Below are 9,192 nucleotides of genomic sequence, written 5' to 3'. Positions count from 1 at the left end.
ATCCCCAATGTAGAGAGTCACAGCTAAGGTCACCCCCACTGATTCTTGGGAGCCTCCCTTATCCCAGGCCTTTGTCTCGTCCCAGAGATGCAGGTCTCCCCCCCGCCCCCGACTTTGCAGATTTCCATTCATTTTCATGGCCATATAGCTATCTCTCCTGTTCTTCATGCCTGATCCTGAATCCCCCATTTCCCCTCTCTCCCAGTTCCCTCCCTCCACCAGCCTCTTATGATTATTTTATTCCCTCTTCTAAGTGAGATTCAAGCTTCCTTGATTGAGTCTTCCTTCTTGTTTAGTTTCTTTGGATCTGTGGAGTGGACCATGGTACCTGTATTTTATGGCCAATATCCACTTATCACTGAGTACATACCATGCATGTCCTTTTGGGACTAGGTTATCTCACTCAGGATGATATTCTCAAGTTCCATCCATTTGCCTGCAAAGTTCATGATGTCTAGGTTTTAATAGTTGAATAGTATTCCATTGTGTAGATGTACCATGTCTTTATCCATTCTTCAGGTGAGGGGTATCTAGGTTGTTTCCTGTTTCTGGCTATTACAAATAAAACTGCTATGAACATAGATGAACAAGCATCTTTGTGGGACGATGGAACATCTCTTGAGTACATGCCCATAGGTGGTATGGCTGTGTCTTGAGTTTTCTGAGAAACTGCCAAGTTGATTTCCAAAGTGAAATAAGTTTGAACTCCCACCAGCAATAAAGACTGTTCCCCTTGCTCCACATCCTTACCAGCATATGCTATCTCATGAGTTTTTTATCTTAGACATTCTAATGAATGTAAGGTGGAACCTTAGAGTTGTTTTGATTTGCATTTCCCTGATGATTAAGGACTTTGAACATTTCTTGAACTGCTTCCCTGCCATTTGAGATTCCTCTGAGAATTCTCTGTTTAGCTCTGTACGCCATTTTTTAATTGTGTTATTTTGGATTGTTGGTGTCTGCCTTCTTGAGTTCTTTGCAAATTTTGGATACTAGCCCTTTGTCAGATGTATGGTTGGTGAAGATCCTTTCCCAATTTGTCCTATTAACAATGTCCTTTGCCTTACAGAAGCTTTGTAGTTTCATGAGGTCCCATTTATCCATTCTTGATCTTAGAATCGGAGCCATTGGCATTCTGTTCAGGAAATTGTCTCCTATACCAATGTGTTCAAGGGTATTTCTCACTCTCTTCTATGAGACTTCTTAGTGTATCTGATTTTTTGTTGAGATGCTCTTTCAAGATCTATAAAAAATGGTATTGGAATTTTGGTGGGATTGCATTGAATCTGTAGATTGCTTTTGCTAAGATGACCATTTTCACTATGTTAATCCTACCAATCCATGAGCATGGGAGATCTTTCCATCTTTTGTGATCTTCTTCAATTTCTTTCTTCAGGGACTTGAAGTTCTTGTCATAAAGGTCTTTAACTTGCTTGTTTACAGTTACACCAAGATATTTTATATTATTCATGGCTATTGTAAAGAGTGTTGTTTCTGGAGGGCAGTCACTATAGATCCCTTTTTGTGAGCGCTCTATAGCCTAGTAATAGTGTCAGACCTTGAGACTTCCCCTTGAGCTGGATCCTACTTTGGGCCTGTCACTGGACCTTCTTTTCTTCAGGCTCCTCTCCATTTCCATCCCTGTAATTCTTTCAGACAGGAACAATTATGGGTCAGAGGTGTGACTGTGGGATGGCAGCCCCATCCCTCATTTGATGTCCTGACTTCCTGCTGGAGGTGGGCTCTATAAGTTCCCTCTCCCTACTTTCAGGCATTTCATCTAAGGTCCCTCCCTGTGAGTCCTGTGAGTCTCTAACCTCCCAGGTCTCTGGTGCACTCTGGGGGTCCCCCCGACCCCGCAGCCTCCTATTTCCTGAGGTTTCCTGTTTACATTCTGTATTAGTCAGGGTTCTCTAGAGTCACAGAACTTATGGATAGTCTCTATATAGTAAAGGAATTTATTGATGATTTACAGTCTGCAGCCTAATTCCCAACAGTGGTTCATTAGTAGCTGTGAACAGAAGTCCAAGGATCTAGCAGTTACTCAGTCTCACATGGCAAGCAGGCAAAGGAGCAATAGCAAGACTCCCATCTTCCAATGTCCTTATATTGTCTCCAGCAGAAGCTGTAGCTCAGATTAAATGTGTATTCCACCACACCTTTAATCCCAGATGACCTTGAACTAGGAGATTTAATCTTCTAGAATCCATATCCACTATGCCTCAAGATCTCCATTCCAAGATCCAGATCAGAAACTTCTATCTCCAAGCCTCCAGATAAGGGTGACTGGTGAGCCTTCCAATTCTGGATTGTAGTTCATTCCAAATATAGTCAAGTTGACAACCAGGAATAGCCACTACAATCCACCCCTTGTCAACTTGACACAAATAATATCTCATGTTCACATGAAACAATAACAAGGTTGTGAATACGCCTAACATGATATAACTATCCCTCATACAATCGCAAACGCATTTGTAAATTTACAACGGGGCAAAATCCCTTGGGAACATCCTTTTAGTGTCTCAATTTAAATACCAATTGATGTTAAAGAAATTGGAAGACAAATATATTCGTTAGCAAAATAAGACAGGAGCATTCATATTACTTTATAATCCTCGTTTCTGCAACTGGTTACGTGGCCTTAATTGGTATTTATAACTACCTTCCTCTACTACCCATTCTGTATTTCCTTCACCTTCAGCCAGCACCTCAGCAGGTCTTGGCTCTTTTCCTGGAGGATTGACCCATACCTTCATTCCTGATGGGTCTGTGTCCTTTGTCATCTGGCTTGGATTAGGCTGTTGTAGTTTCCCATTGACTTTAATCACAGGACATGGTAGTACTAAGAGACGCCCTAAGGGATCTCCTACATTCCAGACATAATCTTGCTTACCTCCATTGTGAAGAGGTAATCCAATTTCCCCATGGTAATCTGGATCTATCACCCCTCCTAACACTGTTATTCCCTTTTTAGCCTGTTGGTTTAAGGGCATTAGAAGTCCAAAATGAACAGGGGGAAGTCTGAGCTTCCAGTTCAATGGAATGTTTGTTGTAGCTCCTGATAGGAGCACTTCCCCCTCTGGAGCCAAAACTTCTAGGCCTGCAGAGCCTAAAGTTATGGGGACAGGAAGGAAAACCTTTCCTAGAGAGTCACTAGGAGTGATAGTGAGTGGAACTATTCCCTTTTCCACCCCTTGATTCCTGGACCCATGGATCCTGGCTATGGGCGAAACTGTACCATATATCGAACGCTGATTCAAAGCATATGCAACCTTCTGAAGAACTCTGCCCCAGCCTTCCATGCTGTTACCACCTAATTGGAGCTGTAACTGCATCTTCAAAAGGCCATTCCATCTTTCTATCAGACCAGCTGCTTCAGGATGATGGGGAACATGTTAAGACCAGTTGTCATGCACTCTGGTCGAGTCAGCTTGACTGGTTGTGAAGCCTAAAAGCCACTCACGAGGCAGAGAGTTTCAAGGAAGCTCACCTCCTGGAGTTTTTGCGTTCTCATACTCATACTCTATTCCCGTGTTAGTCAGGTGTATGGATCTATGAGCTCTCTTTTAATATTTTATTATAAATGCTTTTTAAGGTTAAATTCTGTTATAGTTAGTCTCCCCAGTGTTCCAAGATCCCAGAAGCCACCATGCTTAAAATCCTGTGAGAAGGAAGTAAGGAAGTTAACCTATTCAGTAACTAATTAAGCATTACAATAGACAGAGCCAGTGGCTCAAATGGTCTGCAAAAAGAGCCAGAGAATCTCACTGAGATAGAAATCTTCAGTACAGGCTACTTTGCATATTAAAAGCAAGTTGGTATATTCTCCTGACAAATGGAGATTCTCCAGATACTTAAAAGTTACACTCATATAAGAATTTAGCAAGGCCTAGGAAATTAGGGGGGTTGTGATATTGCATTATTCATGAGGCCTGCCAAGAGCAGAACCCCCTGGTGCTAGCCTTCACAAGGTTCAAAGGTATCACACTAGAGTGTGAAATCCTTACCTGTCACTAAGCTGATCCTAGGCAGGACTGCTTTATCTTTACTGTAAACATTTACTTGGTTACTGTAAATCCTTTAAAAGTCATTCCTTTGTTTTGTACCTGGTAACTTCAATGTACCTTGCCTGCTGTGACTCCCAACCCCTTGTATTCTCTGTACTATAAAAAGTTCAGTGCTCGACCTGACAAATACATTCAGATTCTACACAAACTCTCCTGTGTACATCTGTCTGTCATCTCATCCAACGCTTTGCCCACTTGCGACTAGAGACCCATTCCACTCAGACATAGGGACCCAGAGGGTCTGCGGCAACCAGTGAATTCCATGCTCGTGGGTCCACTGTCACACTTCTATGGCTGTGAAATGAGTTCCTTGGTCAGAATCAATACTGTGTGGAATACCATGACTATAGATTAGGCATTCTGTCAGTCTGTGGATGGTGGTTTTAGCAGAGGCATTATGTGCAGGAAAGGCAAATCCATAACCAGAATAAGTATCTACTCCAGTAGGAACAAAATGCTGTCCTTTCCATGAAGGAAGTGGTCCAATGTAGTCAACCTGCCACCAGGTTGCTGGCTGGTCAACTCGAGGAATGGTGCCATATCTGGGGCTCAGTTTTGGTTTCTGCTGTTGGCAGATCTGGCATTCAGCAGCAGCTGTAGCCAGGTCAGCCTTGGTGAGTGGAAGTCCGTGTTGCTGAGCCCAAGCATAACCTCCATCTTGACCACCATGGCCACTTTGTTCATGGGCCCATTGAGCAATGACAGGGATGGCTGGGGAGAGAGGCTGACTGTCCACAGAACGGGACACCTTATCCACTTGATTATTGAACTCCTCATCGGCTGAAGTCACCTTTTGGTGAGCATTTACATGGGACACAAATATCTTCACATCCTTTGCCCATTTGGAGAGATCTATCCACATACTTCTTCCCCAAATATCTTTCTCACCAATTTTCCAATTATGATCTTTCCAAGTCCCTGACCATCCAGCCAATCCATTGGCTACAGCCCATGAGTCAGTGAATAATCCTACATCTGGCTATTTCTTCTTATAAACAAACTGTAATACCATGTGTACTGCCCAAAGTTCTGCCCACTGTGAAGATTTCCCTTCACTTATATCTTTCAGGGTTGTCCCAGAAAGGGGTTGTAATGCTGCAGCTGTCCACTTCTGGGTCATGCCTGCATAACGTGCAGAGCCATCAGTAAACCAGGCCCTAGTCTTCTCCTCTTCGGTCAGCCGATCATAGGGAACACCCCATGAGGCTATAGGCACATGCTTGGCAGCAGATGGCATTGTAACAGGAGTAGAAACCATAGGCATTTGAGCAACTTCTTCATGTAACTTGCTTGTGCCTTCAGGACCTGCTCTGGCCCGACCACGTACATACCGCTTCCATTTGATAATAGACTGCTGCTGTGCACGTCCCACTTTATGACTTGCAGGGTCTGATAGTACCCAGCTCATGATGGGTAGTTCAGGTCGCATAGTAACTTGGTGTCCTATTGTCAAACGTTCAGTTTCCACTAAGGCCCAAGAGCAGGCCAAGAGCTGTTTTTCAAAGGGAGAATAGTTGTCTGCAGATAATGGTAGAGCTTTGCTCCAAAATCCTAAAGGTCTTTTTTGTGATTCACCTACAGGGGCCTGCCAGAGGCTCCAAACAGCATCTCTATCAGCCATAGACACCTCAAGTACCATTGGATCTACTGGATCATATGGTCCAAGTGGTAGAGCAGCCTGCACAGCAGCCTGGACCTGTTGAAGGGCCTTCTCCTGTTCCAGGCCCCACACAAAGCTAGCAGCTTTCCGAATCACTTGGTAAATAGGTCTAAGTAACACACCCAAGTGAGGGATGTGCTGTCTCCAGAATTCAAATAGACCCACTAAATGTTGTGCTTCTTTCTTGGTTGTCGGAGGGGCCAGGTGCAATAACTTATCTTTCACCTTAGAAGGAATATCTCTACATGCCCCTCACCACTGGACTCCTAAGAATTTCACTGAGGTAGATGGACCTTGAATTTTGGTTGGATTTATTTCCCATCCTCTGATACACATATGTGTTACCAATGAGTCCAAAGTGGTTGGTACTTCCTGCTCACTTGGTCCAATCAGCATAATGTCATCAATATAGTGCACCAACGTGACATTTTGTGGAAGAGCCAAACGATCAAGATCCCTTCTAACTAAATTATGACACAGGGCAGGGGAGTTAATATATCCTTGAGGCAAAATTGTGAAGGTATACTGTTGGCCTTGCCAACTGAAAGCAAATTGCTTCTGGTGGTCATTATGGACAGGTACTGAGAAGAAGGCATTTGCCAGATCAATAGCTGCATACCAGGTGCCCGGAGCTGTGTTAATTTGCTCAAGTAACAAAACTACATCTGGTACAGCAGCTGCAATTGGAGTTACTACCTGATTTAGTTTTCAATAATCAACTGTCATTCTCCATGATCCATCTGTTTTCTGCACTGGCCAGATAGGAGAGTTAAAGGGAGATGTGGTGGGAACCACACCACCCCTGCATCTTTCAAGTCCTTGATAGTGGCAATAATTTTTGCAATTCCTCCAGGAATACGATACTGTTTTTGAGTCACTATTTTCTTTGGCAGAGGCAACTCTAAAGGCTTCCATTTAGCCTTTCCAACCATAATAGCCCTCACTCTATAGTTTAGGGAACCAATATGAGAATTCTGCCAATTTCTGAGTACTATCCCAGTTATACATTCTGGAACTGGGAAAATGACCACAGGATATGTTCGGGGACCTACTGGACATGAGTTGGACATCAGTCAAAACTCCATTAATCACCTGCCCTCCATAAGCCCGTATTTTAACGAGAGGGCAACAATGTTTCTTGAGATCTCCTGGGATCAGTGTCAACTCAGAACCAGTCTTTAATAGACCCCAGAAAGTCTGATTATTTCCTTTCCCCCAGTGTAGTTACCCTTGTAAAAGGCCGTGGGTCCCTCTGGGGAAGAACTGGAGAAAAGGTAACAGCAAAACTTTTAGGTGTCTTATCAAGATCCTTCCTCAGGGAAAACTGGCCACCCCTTCATTCAAGGGGTTCCGATCTTCAAACTGGCTCAAATTTGGAAGTTGATTCACTGGCTGAGATTGCCATTTACCACGATCTAATGTAACCTTTCTTTCATTTGAGAATTTTTTCTGCTTATAAAGATCAAACAGATATGCAGTAGGCTTCCTATGTATTTCGTTCCTGGAAACACTGTGATTGATTAGCCAGTACCAAAGGTCCAAGCGAGTCATGCCATTATAAATTTCACCTCTCCTGTGCTGACCATTACTGGTTATGTAATTATAAACATTGTTTTGTCTACGCTGTCCATTATAATAACTAGGATCACCTTGTCTCTGGCGATTCAGTGCTGCCACCTGGCCCTTCTTACCTCGGAATCCAATTAAACCCATTTAATTTAATTCATCTAATTGAGCAGCAGCATCTCCAATGCTAAGGTCTGGTACAAGGAAAAGGGCAAGAACAAAACTCTTCAAATGTGCTGGTGCCCTTCTCACCAGTTTGTGTCTTACAGAGCTGGTAAAGGCCATATCTTCTGGACCTTCTCATTGTGGAAGATTTGGTTTTACACAATATATCCACTGTAGCATTGCAGTAGCTGTGAATGGAAGTCCAAGGATCTAGCAGTTACTCAGTCCCACATGGCAAGCAGGTAAGTCTTAAAATCCCTTTGTCAACACTAAGTCACGGAATATCTGGCATCTCCAAGTCATTTCCAGTAGGCGATCTATTGATAAATATCTTCAGCCAACCATTCAAACTTTTGACACCTTTTTTTTTTTTAACTGTGTGAGCTTCTGTATTAAACCTAGAATCTCCACTCAGAGGGCCGATGTCAATAAACTCAGCCTGCTCTAGTTTTATGTTCCTTCAACCCTTATCCCACACCCTTAAAATCCATTCCCACACATATTTGCCAAGTTTCTGCTTGAATGAATTAGCAAACTCATTAAGCTCCTTATTAGTATAGCGAATTTCCTCATGGATTACACCCTCTACCTCCCCTCTAGGAGCCTGTTTTGCTTTGAGTCTGGTTACAGGTCTAGAAGAAACTATTGGTGGGCCTTGAGAAACATCAGTATTGTCTTGTCTGGCATTTTCTTCAGTTTAAGTCACTGCTGGTTTATCAGATTCTGCAGAATTAATTTCCTCATGTGGGGAAGGCATTATTTCAAGGGGTGGGGCTAAGGGCACTACTTCCTCATTGGGGCAAACCCTTGAGAATCTGAAGATTCAAAATTCTCAGCTCCAAATGGGTCTTCCCACACATCCCCATCCCAAGTTCTAGGATCGCATTCTTTGGCAATTAGTGCCCTTACTTTAACCGTCGACACACTCTGAGGCTGAGACTTGAATTTTCGCTGTAGTTCAGCCAACCTTACAATGAGGGTTTCAGTTTGATTTTCAGCAACTTGAGCTCTATGGCTCAGGAGAGAAGAGTCTCTTCAAGGACACACTTAGAGACTTTTAGATCGGTTACTTGTGTCTGAAGCCTTTCGATTTTATCACACAACTCCTTCCTTTCATTCATCATTTTTCCCCAGATCCTCAGAGCAGCCAGCCAGTAAAATCATATTTTGATTTTTTCCCCCATCTTGTAGCAAGCTTTGTACACCGAATCACCTAATTCATCAAGAAAATGAAGGGCATTAGCTTCTTTAAGTTTGAAATATAGTTTCAACCATGAGTCTTCAATATTCTCTGAGCTCCCAGAAGGGAGAGAATCTGGAGAGGTTTCAGTAGTTGAAAGTGCTGGTGGATCAACAAGCCAATTCCAGTATTTTAAAAGATTAATCCTTGTACTTCTGCTCTTCTAGAACCACTCCTGGTGCCAACTTCTGTATTAGTCTGGGTTCTCTAGAGTCACAGAATTTATGGATAGTCTCTATATAATAAAGGAATTTATTGATGACTTAGAGTCTGCAGTCCAATTCTCAACACTGGTTCAGTAGTAGCTGTGAATGGAAGTCCAAGGATCTAGCAGTTACTCAGTCTCACATGGCAAGCAGGCAAAGGAGCAATAGCAAGAGCGAGACTCCCATCTTCCAATGTCCTTATATTGTCTCCAGCAGAAGCTGTAGCTCAGATTAAATGTGTATTCCACCACACCTTTAATCCCAGATGACCTTGAACTCAGAGAT

The sequence above is a fragment of the Mus caroli genome, unplaced genomic scaffold (assembly GCF_978045245.1).
Source record: "Mus caroli unplaced genomic scaffold, Mus_caroli_1 scaffold_9, whole genome shotgun sequence".
Classification (NCBI taxonomy): Eukaryota; Metazoa; Chordata; class Mammalia; order Rodentia; family Muridae; genus Mus; species Mus caroli.
Note: the sequence above shows the minus strand (reverse complement) of the source record.